At 37.4% G+C, this 14,307-nt stretch overlaps 1 long non-coding RNA gene across 1 annotated transcript in view; it reads left to right on the top strand.

Annotated features, from left to right (window-relative positions):
- Positions 1-13,958, top strand: part of LOC140712300 (uncharacterized) — an 89,216-nt gene extending 75,258 nt beyond the window's left edge. Inside the window, exons 3-4 of the long non-coding RNA XR_012093830.1 lie at positions 11,216-11,327; positions 13,297-13,958. This is a non-coding gene — a long non-coding RNA (uncharacterized lncRNA). The remainder of the gene's footprint in view (positions 1-11,215; positions 11,328-13,296) is intronic.
- Positions 13,959-14,307: the final 349 nt, after the last annotated feature.

Raw genomic sequence — 14,307 nt, 5'->3', positions numbered from 1 at the left:
ACAGTATTATTTCTTCTTTTTCATTCAATATCCCTTTTATTTCTGTGTTTGTCTTACTGCATGGACTGGTATCTCTAGTAAAGGGTTGAGGTGAAGTGGTGATAGATTTGTTTCATGTCTCAGAGGGAAAGCTTTCAAAGTTTATTGAATATTATATTTTCTATAATTTTTTAAATAGATAAAATTTATCATGCTAGGTAAATTACTTCTATTTCTTAGCACTGAAAGTATTTTTTAAAAATATATGAGTGAATATTAAATGATATCAAGCATTTTTTTCTTCATATATTGAATTGTTCAAATGTTGTTTTATTTAATATCTTAGTATGTAAGATTACAACAACTTATTTACTAACATTTAATCAACTTTACATTCTTGGAATAAATCCAATTTGGTAAGATTTATTATCCTTTTTTACATATTGCTGGATTCATTTTGCTAGTATTTTGTTTAGGATTTTTGCATCTATGTTTATGAGTGAGACTGGAATATCTATCCTTGTTGAGTTTGATATAAAGGTAACACTAACTTCATGTTGTGTGTTTGGAAGAGGTTGTATATAATTGAAATTATCTTCTCCCTCTTGAATAATTGGTAGAGCCTGTTGGTGAAGCCATTTGTCTTTGATAGGCTGTGTTGGTGAAATATTCTTTTCTTTTTCTTGAGACGGAGTCTTGCTCTGTCACCCAGGCTGGAGTGCAGTGGTACAATCTTGGCTCACTGCAACCTCTGCCTCCCAGGTTCAAGCAATTCTCCCGCCTCAGCCTCCAGAGTAACTGAGACTACAGGCACACACCACCACACCCAGCTAATTTTTGTATTTTTAGTAAAGATGGGGTTTCACCATATTGGTCAGGTTGATCTTGAACTCCTGACCTCTTGATCCGCAAGCCTCAGGAAAGTGCTGGGATTACAGGCGTGAGGCGCTGGTTTTTGTTTTTTTTTTTCCTTTTTTTTTTTCAAGGATCTTTATTGTCACTCAGGCTGGAGTGCAGCGGCACAACCATAGCTCACTGTAGCCTCAAATTCCCGGGCTCAGGCGATCCTACCATTTTAGTCTCCCAGGTAGCTGGGACCACAGGCATGCCACCATGCCTGGCTAATTTTTTGCATTTATTATAGAGACAGGGTTTCACCATATTTTCAGGGTGGTCTGAAACTCCTGGGCTCAAGCAATCTGTCCTCCTCAGCCTCCCAAAGTGCTGGGATTACAGGTGTGATCCACCATGCTTGGTCTAGAGAAAGATTTTTGAATCCTCTTTCATGAAAAATTTAATGATCAGAACATACATTTCTACCTTTCTTGTTTCAGTTTTTCTAAGACCTATTTGTACTGATTATTAGGCTGTTGGCTTTTATTTTCAAGTACATCGTTGTAGATTCTGTTCTGTGCTGCCAGTGCTGGGAGTCTGCAAACAATCTTTCTCCTTTATCGTCTGGCCTCCTGGTGGGTTCTGCAGCTGGGGACTCTAGAAGGAGATGGAAGACAGGAGGGAAGAAGGTACTTCTGCTTTCTTATTTGCTTCTGTACCTATCCATAATGCTCATTGAGAATATTTCACCCTAGATGCAGCAATTAGTTCTATCCTTCAGCTTCTGTCACCACTCCTAAACCAACTCATTATGACCCGTCAGAGGTACCACCAGCAGCTAGGCAATGCCCCCTCTTCTGAGGCATAAGTCTCAGCTCTCTGGGCTTCCTCTTATAAACTCCTAAGGAATTAGCAGCATTCAAGTATGCCCTGTCCTCCATAGTATGAGCCCTGCATCTTGAGATTTATGCTATAAGCTTTAAGTTCTGATAACCTTAACCTCTTCCCTTTGTCCTTCAGCTCTTGCTGTAGTAGTTGTTTTTCTGTAGTTATTATCTCTATGATAGTTGACTGTTTTTTTTTCTTCATTAGCCCCTCAATACTTGTGTAACCAATGGTCTATATTTTTTTTCTGCTGATATACCTACTGTGGTCTATTTTCCTGATTGGACACTGACTGGTACAATATTTGAGAATGGAAATAGTTACAGGAAAAAGACCCTGAAAACTATATGGACTTAGTTTAGTTTTCTTTGGACCCTTGAACACAATGCTGAACTCCTTGCCAATAGCAGATGAGCTACTGCTAATTCATAGCATGCAGTGGTAACATGACAGATTGTCACCTATGATTGCTTGTGGTAACTACTTATTGTACCAATGCCTCGGGAACCAAATAGCTACTGTAGTTGAGTAATATGTCAATAATAGTAATATCTACAAGAATCCTGGTATGCAATGGCTGCTTCTAAATACACTGGAGAACTTGAAACAGTTGCAATGAGATCAAGTCTTTAAACTTTCATCCCAATGTTCAGACAACTAAGATGCTTCTACAGAGACCCTAGAAGAATCTCTTTCACTGTACAGGAACAATCTTGATAAAGATTAAATCTGGAAGGAGGAGACAAAGCAAGATGGGAGGATTGAAGTCTCCACCAATTGTCTGTCCCAGAAGGACACCAATTTAACAGCTATCTACAAAATAAAAGCACCTTCATAAGAACCAAAAATCAGGTAAGCATTCACAGTACATGGTTTTAACTTCATTCACTGAAAGAGGCACTATGGAGGTAGGAAAAACAGGCTTGAATCACAGAAACCACCCCTCCCCCATCTCCAGGCAGCAGTGGTGTGGTGTAGAGAGCATTTCTGTGTGCTGGGGAGAGGAAGAGTGCAGCAATTGTGAGGCATTGAATTCAGTGTTGCCCTACTGTAGCAGAAAGCAAACCTGGCTCAAACTAGAACTCTTCCAGATCTTGTCTAAGACCATCATGGCAGTATCTCTATGAGCCTGAAAGGATCATAGCATTACTGGGCTTAGGATGTCCCCTAAAGCAGACACAGCTCAGATGACAATACCCAAGTCCTTTCAAGTATCTGAACTTTCCAAAGAAGGATGGGTACAAATAAACCCAGGTTGCAAAGACTACAATAAATACCTAAATCTTCAATGCCCAGACAAAGATGGATAGCTACAGGTATCAAGACCTGTGCCAAGCTCAGGAAAACATGAGCTCACAAAATGAACTAAATAAGGCACCAGGGATCAATCCTAGAAAAACAGAGATAACAGACCTTTCAGACAGAAAAAAATAAAACAGCTGCTTTGAGGAAACTCAAAGAAATTTAAGATAACTCAGAGAAGAAATTCAGAATTCTATCAGATACATTTAACAAAGAGATTAAAATAATTGAAAAGAATCAAGCAGAAATTCTCAAGCTGAAAAATGCAATTGGAACACCAAAGAATGCATCAGAGTTTTTTAAATAGCAGAATTGATCAAGCATAAGGAAGAATTAGTGAGCTTGAAGACAGGTTATTTGAAAGTACACAGTCAGAGGAGACAAAAGAACAGATCATAAAAAACAATGAAGCATGCCTACAGGATATAGAAAATAGTCTTAAAAGGACAAATCTAAGAGTTATTGGCCTTAAAGAAGAGGTAGAGAAAAATATGGGGGTAGAAAATTAGTCAAAGAGATAACAACAGAGAACTTCCCAAACCTAAAGGAAGTTCTCAATATCCAGGTATGAGAAGGTTATAGAACACCAAGCAGATTTAACCCAAAGGAGACTACCTCAAAGCACTTAATAATCAAACTCCTAAAGGTCAACGATAAAGAAAATATACTAAAATCAGCAAGAGAAAAGAAACAAATAACATACAATGAAGATCCAATATGTCTGGCAGCAGAGTTTTCAGTGGAAACCTTACAGGCCAGGAGAGAGTGGTATGACATATTTAAAGTGCTGAAGGCAAAAACATTTCACCCTAGAACAGTATATTCAATGAAAACATCCTTCAAATATGAAGGAGAAATACTTTCCCAGACAAACAAAAGCTGAGGGATTTCATCAACACCAGAACTGTGTTACGAGAAATGCTAAGGGGAGTACTTCAGTCAGAAAGCAAAGGACATTAATGAACAGTAAGAAATCATCTGAAGGTATAAAACTCACTGGTAATAGTAAGTACATAGAAAAATACAATAACATTGTAACTGTGATGTGTAAACTGTTCTTATCTTAAGTAGAAAGGCTAAATGATGAACCAATTAAAGATGTAAGCTACAATGACTTTTCAAGACACAGACAGTACAATAAGACATAAATAGAAACAATAACAAGTTAAAAAAGTGAGGGGTGAGACAAAGTTAAGGCATAGCATCTTTATTAGTTTTTTGTTTGTTTGTTTATGCAAAGTGTTAAGTTGTTATCAGCCTAAAATAATGGGCTATAAGATAGTGTTTACAAGCCTCAAGGTACCCTCAAACAAAAAAACATAAAACAGATAAAAAAAAAAAAACAACACACACACAAGAAAGTAAATCATATCAGCAGAGAAAATTACCTTCACTAAAAGGAAGGCAGGAGTGACAGAAAGAAGGAAGGGAAGACCACAAAATAACCAGAAAACAAATAACAAGATGGCAGGGCTAAGTCCTTACTTATCAATAATAACATTGAATGTAAATAGTCTAAATTCTCCAATAAAAAGATATAGAGTGGCTGAATGGAAAAAAAAAAAACCCAAAATCGAAAACTCAAAAAACAAAACAAAAAAACCCACCACCACCACCACCACCACCACCAACAACAACAACAAAAAAACCCCAAGACCCACTGATCTGTTGCCTACAAGAAACACACTTCTCCTATAAAGACACACATATACTGAAAATAAAGGGATGGAAAAAAATATTTCATGCCAATGGCAACCAAAAAAAAAAAAAAAAAGAGCAGAAGTTGCTATACTTACATCAGACAAAATAGGTTTCAAGACAGAAACTATAAGAAGAGACAAGGCAACTATATAATGATAAAGGGGTCAACTCAGTAACAGGATATAATAATTTTAAATATATATACACCCAACACTGGAGCACCTAGATATATAAAGCAAATATTATTAGAGCTAAAGAGAGAGACGGACTGTAATACAGTAATAGCTGGAGACTTTCACACTCCACTTTCAGCATTGGACAGATCTTCTAGACAGAAAATCACAAAGAAATATGAGATTTAATCTGCATTATATACAAAGCAGACCTGATAGATATTTTACAGAACATTTCATTCACATTCTTTTTCTCAGCACATAGAGATCATGCTCAAGGATAGATCATATGTTAGGTCACAAAACAAGTCTTAAAACATTAAAAAAATTGTAATAATATCCAGCATCTTCTCTGACCACAGTGGAATAAAACTAGAAATCAATAATAATAAGAATTTTGGAAACTATACAAACACGTGGAAATTAAACAATATACTCCTGAATGACCAGTGGGTCAATGAAGAAATTAAGAAGGAAACTGAAAAGTTTCTTGAAACAAATAATAATAGAAAACACAACATACCAAAAACCTATGTAATACAGTAAAAGCAGTACTAAGAGAAAAGCTAATACCTATAAGTGCCTACATCAAAAAGAGATAAAAACTTCAAATAAATAACCTAATAATGCACCTTAAAAACTAGAAAAGCAAGAGCAAGCCAAACTCAAAATTAGTGGAAGAAAAGAAACAATAGAGGTTAGAGAAGAAATAAATTGAAAAGAAGAAAACAATGCAAAAGATTAATGAAACAAAAAGTTGGTTTTTTGAAAAGTTACACAAGATTGACAAACCTTTAGGCAGACTAAGAAAAAAGAGAAAAGATCCAGATAAATAAAATTAGAGATGAAAAAGGAGACATTACACCTGATACTGCAGAAATTCAAAGGCTCACTCATGGCTACCATGAACAACTATATGCCAATAAATTGGAAAATCTAGAAGAAATGGACAAATTCTTCAACACATACAACCTACCAAGATTGACCATGAAGAAATCCAAAACGTGAACAGATCAATGACAGTAACAAGATGAAAGCCATGATAAAAATCTCCCTGGAGAAAAAAGCCCAGGACTTGATGGCTGCACTACTGAATTCTACCAAACATTTAAAGAAGAACTAATACCAGTCCTACTCAAGTTATTCTGAAAAATAGAGGAAGTGGGAATATTCCAAACTTATTCTATGAGGCCAGCATTACCCTGAAAACAAAAAGAGACAAAGACACATTAAAAAAAAGAAAACTATAGATCAACATCCTTGATGAATATTGATGCAAAAATTCTTGACAAAATACTATTAATAGCAAATAAATTCAATGATACATTTAAAAGATCATTCATCATGACCTAGTGGGATTTATCCCTGGGATGCAAGGATGGTTTAACATACACAAATCAAACAAGTGATACATCATATCAATAGAATGAAGGACAAAAACCATATGATCATTTAAATTGATGCTGAAAAAGCATGATACAATTCAACATCCTTTCATGATAAAAACCCTAAAAAAACTGGGTATAGAAGGAACATTTCTCAACATACTAAAAACCATATATGATAGATCCGCAGCTCATATAAGTAATGGGGAAAAACTGAAAGTCTTTCCTGTAAGATCTGGAACATGACAAGGATGTCCACTGTCACTCAACATACTACTGGAAGTCCTAGCTAGAGCGATCAGACAAGATAAAGAAATAAAGGGCATCCAATTGGAAAGGAAGAAGTCAAATTATCCTTGTTTGCAGATGATATGATCTTATATTTGGAAAAATCTAAAGATTCTACCAAAAACTATTATAACTGATAAACAAATTCAGTAAATTGCAGAATACAAAAACAACACACAAAAGTCAGTAGCATTTCTATATTGCCAAGAGTGAACAACCTGAAAAAGAAATAAAAAATGTAATCCTATTTACAATAACCACATAAAAAATAAAATACTTAGGAATTAACTTAACCAAATAAGTGAAGGATCTCTATAATGAAAACTAGAAAACACTGATGAAAGAAATTGAAGAGGACACCAAAAAATGGAAATATATTCCATGTTCATTGACTAGAAGAATCAATATCATTATAATGTCCAAACTACCCAAAGCAATCTACAGATTCAATGCAATTCCTATCAAAATACTAATGACATTCTTCACAGAAATAGAAAAAACAATCCCCAAATTGACATGGAACCACAAAAGACCCAGAATAGCCAAAGCTCTTCTAAGCAAAAAGAACAAAACTGGAAGAATCACATTACCTGACTTCAAATAATACTACAGAGCTATAGTAACCAAAACAGCATCATACTGTCATAAAAACAGACACGTAGACCAATGGGACAGAATAGAGAATGCAGAAACAAATTCACACACCTATAGTAAACTCATTTTCAACAAGGGTGCTAAGAACATACACTGGGGAAAAGACAGTCTCTTTAACAAATGGTTCTGGGAAAACTGGATATTCATGTGTAGAAGAATAATAGCATAACTCTACCTCTCACTATCTTAAAAAAATCAAACTAAAATGGATTAAAGACTTAAATATAAGACCTTAAACTATGAAACTACTACAAAAACAACTTCAAGGAAACTCTCCAGGACACTGGTCTGGGCAAAAATTTCTTGAGTAATACCCCATAAGCACTGGCAACCAAAACAAATATGAACAAATAGAATTATATCAAGTTAAAAAGCTTCTTCACAACAAAGAAAACAATCAACAAAATTAGTTGTTGGAGAAAATATTTGCAAACTACCCATCCAACAAGAGATTAATAACAAGAATACATAAGGTGCTCAAGCAACTCTATAGGAAAAATCTAATAATCCAATGAAAAACGGACAAAAGATTTGCATAGACATTTCTCAAGAGAAGACATACAAATGGCAGACAGGCATATGAACAGGTGCTCAACATCATTAATTATCAGAGACATGCAAACCAAACTACAAAGAGATTGAGATGTCTCACTCCAGTTAAAATGGCTTATCTTCAAAAGACAGGCAATAACAAATGCTAGTAAGAATGTGGAGAAAAGGGAACCCTTGTACACTGTTGGTGGGAATATAAATTAGTACAACCACTATGGAGAACAGTTCAGAGGTTCCTCAAAAAACTAAAAATAAGCTACCATATGATCTAGCAATCCCACTGCTGGGTAGTACCCAAGATAAAGAAAATCAGTATATTGAAGAGATATCTGCACCCCTGTGTTTTTTGCAACATTGTTCACAATAACCAAGATTTGGAAGCAACCTAAGTGTCTATCAACAGACAAATGGATAAAGAAAATATGGTACTTATACACAATGGAGGACTATTTGGCCATAAAAAAGAATAAGATCCTGTCATTTGCAACAACATGGATGAAACTGGAGGTCATTATGCTAAGTGAAATAAGTCAGGCATAGAAAGAAAAACATCACATGTTCTCACTTATTTGTGGGATCTAAAAATGAAAAACAATTGAACACATGGAAATAGAGAGCAGAAGGATCGTTACCAAATTCTGGGAAGGGTAGTGGGGGTGGGGATGGGGAAGAGGTGGGGATGCTTAATGGGTACCAAAAAAGTTACAAAGAATGAATAAGATCTAGTATGTGATAGCACAACAGGGTGACTATAGTCAATAATAATTTAATTGTACATTTAAAAAAAACTAAAAGAGTATAATTAGATTGTTTGTAACACAAGGGATAAATGCTTGAGGGAATGGATACCCAATTTCTATAATGTGATTATCATGCATTGCATATCTGTATCAAAACATCTCACGTACCCCATAAATATATACACCTACTATGTACCCACAGAAATTAAAAGTAAAAAATTGAAAAGGAAAATTTAACCTGGAATTAAGTGTATGGGTTGTAGAATGACAACAATTTAAAGTCACAGACATATCACATCTTCACCTTGACTTGTTTGAAACTGAGCGTCTTGAACTCTGAAGCCTCTCTAAAGCGTCCGTTGCTAGAGGAAGTAACCCCTCTAACTGATGATATTAGTTTTCCCTTTCTGTTATTTCCCAGTAACAACTCCATCTAGACCAGCTGCCTTGCAAAGGGATGCTTATTTTTCTCAAGCTTCTAAGTCCCCATCCTTGGTTGTCTCTGTCTGACCTGAATTAAAAAAACTTATACAAATGCAAGATGTTGCTAATTTTTTTCAGCACAAATATGGGGGAAACATGTGGGATTAGATTCTAAGGCTGTTAGAGCAAAAAGGACAGAATATAAAACTGGATCAAGCCAAGCTGATTTTATATATTTACTTAACAGAGATAGTGGATCTAATGCTAGAAGTGGTTCTGAAAATTAGTTTGCCTGGTTGCTTGACTGAAACTTGGACTCCATAATGGCCTGAATTCATGAATGCAGTGAGGTTGAGGCACAATGTACAAGATTAACTCCAAGACTTGACAAGATAGGAATATTGGCATGGAATTATCATATGCAAATTGTATACCTTTCTTCCCCATCCCCTTTATATACACCAAAAAGCCCTAGAACATAGTACCTTTTTTAAGAGGAAAAATTGGGAAATAGTATGTATTAGTGATGGGAGTATATTAGTCCATTTTCTGCTGTTGATAAAGATATACCCAAGACTGGGAAGAAAAAGAGGTTTAATTGGACTTACAGTTTCACATGCCTGGGGAGGCCTCAGAATCATTGCAGACGGTGAAAGGCACTTCTTTCATGGTGGCAACAAGAGAAAATGAGAAAGAAGCAAAAGCGGAATAGTGAAACTTATTCACTATTATGAGAACAGTATGGGGAAAACCACCCCCAAGATTCAAATTGTCTTTCACTGCATCCTTCCCACAACATGTGGGAATTATGGGAGTACAATTCAAGATGAGATTTGGTTAGGGACATAGAGACAAACCATAACAGGGAGCATCAACATCTTTGAAAAGCATTATGGTGACTTCCTTTGTACACACAGGGAGATGCAGCTACTAGTTGTGTTTCCTGATTTCCACGGGGATCCTGGAAAGTTAGTGGCTAACAGTAGCTCTTAACCACTAGAGGCAAGGTCAACACAATTACTGTAATGGACAACAAGGACAAAGAGGTAAGCAGAATGACCTACTGGGATCTTTGGCAGTGCCTAATTGATTACTGTATTCTTGGGAATGAAATAGATATGCAGCCTATTGCAATATTACTTCTTTTGCATGACAGAAATACTCTAGGTCTGATGTCTAGGAGCTTAATTTGAGTGGACACAGTGGAGTGTCTTAGCTTGCTAATTAATGTCCAGGCATAAGCCAGATCACAGACCCGAGGCCCTTGATTGAAGGGGAGGCTAGTTCCCTTGAGTAAGAATGTACAACACTGCTATAACTATATTCTGTAAATATTCCTTTGAGTCTTCCCCAAAGGTGCCTTTAGCTATTTACTAGGGTTACTGTGCACTGGGGGAAAGGAAATCTTCAGACTTTTCAGGGATTTACTAGATACTGAATTGGCTCTGAATTGACGTTAGGGACCCCAAATGCTACTGTGACCCACTAATCAAAGTGGGAACTTCTGGTGATCAGGTGATAAATGAAGTGTTGGAAGAAATTCATCTCCTACAGGACTCAGTGGATCCATAGACCCTCCCTCTAGTCCTCCCCCATCCAGCTCCAGAATATATAAATGGCATAGATATATCCAGTGACTTGGAATGAAGGCTATTGTTTGCCAACCATCTCTGTGGTTTAGTCTTGTCTCCTCAAACAAACTAGAAGCTCCAGAGAATAGTAAACCTCACTTAGCTGACTCTATTTTTCCCTAACCCTTGGGGGAGTGCTTTAGTATTATTCAATACAAATTTATTGGTAGTAATTTTGTGAACCATGCCAATTTCTTGAAGCATTTAGGAGAATTAACTAACTTGTGGGTGAGTAGAAAACTGCTGTTTTAGATAGAGGGAAAGGTATCTGGCTATGGGAAAGAAACATAAATCTCTGATATTTGCCTTCTAGGGTCTGCCAAATTCAGAAAAGTATTTATTGATATCTACTCTTAATGCAAGACATGCAATTTATATTTATCGTCTAAAATCTTCAATCTTCATGATATTACTGTGAAGTAGATTTTAAGATCTCTTTTATAGCTGAGGAAACTGAGGTTTGGGAACATTAAGTGGCTGGTTTGGGGTCACTCAGTACTTGGCAGAACAGGAGTCCAAGCCTGAAATGTTAGATGTTTCCCATTTTGCCCTGGTTAGTTTTTTTTTTTTTTTTTTGGCAGGAAATTAAAATTTTTTCTTATACTTTAAATATTACCTTTTCATAGAAAAAGTAAATTATTTTTGTCTCTTTGGCATTATAATTTCAGGTACTACTGCGAGCAGGAAGGATGAGAAGGAGAAAGAAGAAATTCTTTTCTTTGTAACCCCTGGGGCAAATGTTGACCTGTGATGTCTCTCTATACTGTGTAGCCAACAAAGGTATATATGGAACATTTAAACATGTCTTTACTAAAAAACAGAAGATTGTAAAAGGGAGATCAATCTAAAAGTTTGTAAGAAGTTTGATAATTTGCTTTGTAAGAAATGGCTTGCACTCCATGGCTTTAGGCCTTACTCTTAGGGGATTTCTCCCTCATGCTTCTTGGCCCTTTTCGTGGAATGCCTGAAGCTAGCTCCCATCTCCTAGAAAGCTCATCCATGCATTTACCACCTCTGCCACAATCCCTACTGTAGCCCACCTCCAAGGTATGAAGCTGAGAGACAAGCAGGGACCTTTGGATACAAAGGGCTTATGGAAGGGAAGCCTGCATCCCGCCTGCATCCCACGTGCTCCCTCCTGACTAGGGTCTTCCCAGTCTCTCAATCTTCCCCAACCATGGGGGTGTGATCTCGAAGACCCAGTTAGGAAAAGCTATCTTAATGTAACTCGAGAACTCACACAACTTACATAAATCTACACACACCCTGCAAAAGATGTTTTTATGCCTTGCCACACTCTTTGTCATAGTATTCTATAAAGGGAGCTCTGTCATTTCTTAGGGTCAAGGACACTGAAATGGCTTAATTTGGACCAGATTCTCCTAGAGCATTAGCTGTTTCCTAAGAGTATCTTAAGATAGCTTGGAGCTGTATTGACTTTTTAGATTAAGGGACCTAAACGACCCATTTAACTTTGAACCTTTAATATAACAGATTCAAGATCAGAATCCTCTTTGACTTTATAGACCACCAGTGGAGCTCAATGGTGACCTACCTTAAATGTTCCTGTTAGGTCCAATGAGCAGGCGAGGGAATGAGAGAAAGAAAAATATGGAAAAGTGACAGTTGGAAAGACAAAGAAAAAAAGGGAAATAATAGAAATAAATTTCTAGCACTTAATAAAGTGCAAGGATGTATTCTTATTCTGGATCTTATTCTGATAAATAAGTAAAGACCTAATTATAAGAAGTGAGAAAAGCACAATAATAGGCAAAAACACAGAGGTTTGAGGGGTAGGGCACTGGGTGATGGCAAAAGATGATTTCCTGGAGTTGTCATATTAGTTGCATCTCAAAAAGAAGTATAAAGAAGAGCAGAAGAAGAGCCTCCAGGCTGATGGTGGGCATGGGCAAAGGTGAAAAGCCATGAGAGCAGGAGGAGGTGAGTTCCTCATTCTGTGTGGGATCCTCATTCTGTGTGGGATCCACATCTGGATGACCTCCCATGTCCATGCCTGTTCTCTTTGTTATACTCTTTTGGTAGAGATCATTTGTGGCCCACCTAACATCTGTTCTTGTCTTCCTCTGTAATAACAGGTCCTCATGTTTTACAAGGCACTTTTGTTGTCTCTCTTGCAGCCATGTGTGGTCTTGTTACTAAGTGTTAGCCAGTGAGATGTAAGTGGAAATATTGTGTGGGCCTTCTGGGCAGGCTTCTTGAAGGGAGTTGGCTCAGCTTGGAGACATTCTTCTTGTCTTGCTGCCTCTTCTCCTCCTGGCCTAGAATACAGATGTGATGGCTCGAGCTCCACAGCTGTGCTGGATCCTGAGATGGCCTGGAGAGTGGACATCATTAGCTAGGATATGGAAGTAGAATTATTGACTCTTGTGTTTTGCTGAACATGGTATACAAATTGAGGCAGAGCTGAATTTCTTGGGATGACAGGGTTTTAAAGGCTGTGTAAAGGCAGGGTAGACAGAGAAACAGAAAACTCTTAGAAATCAGTGTGGGGCTATCTACTGTTACCCCAGAATGTCCCTTGGAGGTCTCATGAGGAGGGTAATAGAATAACACATTCAAGAAAAACAGATCTTTTCTTGGGGATATGCGCTAGGTGGAGGAGATTGTGAGTGAAGAAAGAAAAAGTAAGAAAATTAAGCCAAAAAGCAAGTTTCTGTAAAACACAGAGCTGGGATAATTTGAACCCAGAACCCAAATCTAACCCCAAAACCTCTTGCTTTTTCCATAGGATATACAAAAGGAGGCCCATGTTGATTCAGAGGATGAATGAGAGGTGAGATATCATAGTCACATTGGTGCCTTGAACCTTCCTAAGGGCATCACAGGGACCTAGCTTACTTCCAGAAACAGACTTATCTCTGAGAATGGCTAGCTAATTTGATGGGGCAATTTTTTTAACCTTTTGTTTCAGTAGAAGAGTGTTATACTGCTTGTGTTCAAACAGCTCTTCCCTTAACTTCCCAACCAATTTCTCTGGCCTTGATAGATTTATCCCATGAGTAACTTGGTGAAATCATAGACATCCTAAGAATTTGCCTCCAAGCTTCCAAAAGGAGTGAGGGAGTGTTTTGTTGTCAGCTATTCCATTAAAAACTGGGGTGTGTGTGTGTGTATGTGTGTGTGTTTTATGTAGTGTGTGATATCTATATGAAAGAGAAAGAATCAAAGGAATTTAAAGTTCTCTTATAAAAGTGGGGAGTCCTGGCCCTGGAGGCCTTCATCCTTGATGTTTACTTCCTGAGAGGCAGGATTTACTAGCTACCATTTTATCCTGCTAATGCCAGGTTCTGCCAGTCCTGTGACTTTACCTTGCTAGAGAGCCTTGCCAGCTCTTCTTTCTGTTATCATCTTGGTTTATGAAAAAGCCCAACAAGTCAGGCCTGGAGGGCCATCTAGGAGCTACTGGAAACTTGCTTTGCATTCGTTCTTTATTTTTTCTTTTATTTGAGCCTGGTGCTCAAGTGTTGCCTTATTAAGGAAGGCTTCTTTGCCTACCCTGACCTACTAACACTGCTAATGTCCTTTCTTCCATATTTTTCTCCATAGCATGTATCAACTTTTGATATAAAACACATTTGGGCTGGGTGCGGTGACTCACGCCTATAATCCCAGCACTTTGGGAGGCTGAGGCGGGTGGATCACCTGAGGTCAGGAGTTCAAGACCAGCCTGGCCAACATGGTGAAACCCTGTCTCTGCTAAAAACACAAAAATTAGCCAGGTGAAGTGGTGCACACCTGT

Source organism: Chlorocebus sabaeus, chromosome 8, assembly GCF_047675955.1.
Source record: "Chlorocebus sabaeus isolate Y175 chromosome 8, mChlSab1.0.hap1, whole genome shotgun sequence".
Classification (NCBI taxonomy): domain Eukaryota; kingdom Metazoa; phylum Chordata; class Mammalia; order Primates; family Cercopithecidae; genus Chlorocebus; species Chlorocebus sabaeus.
This window is presented reverse-complemented; position numbering and strand designations above follow the sequence as displayed.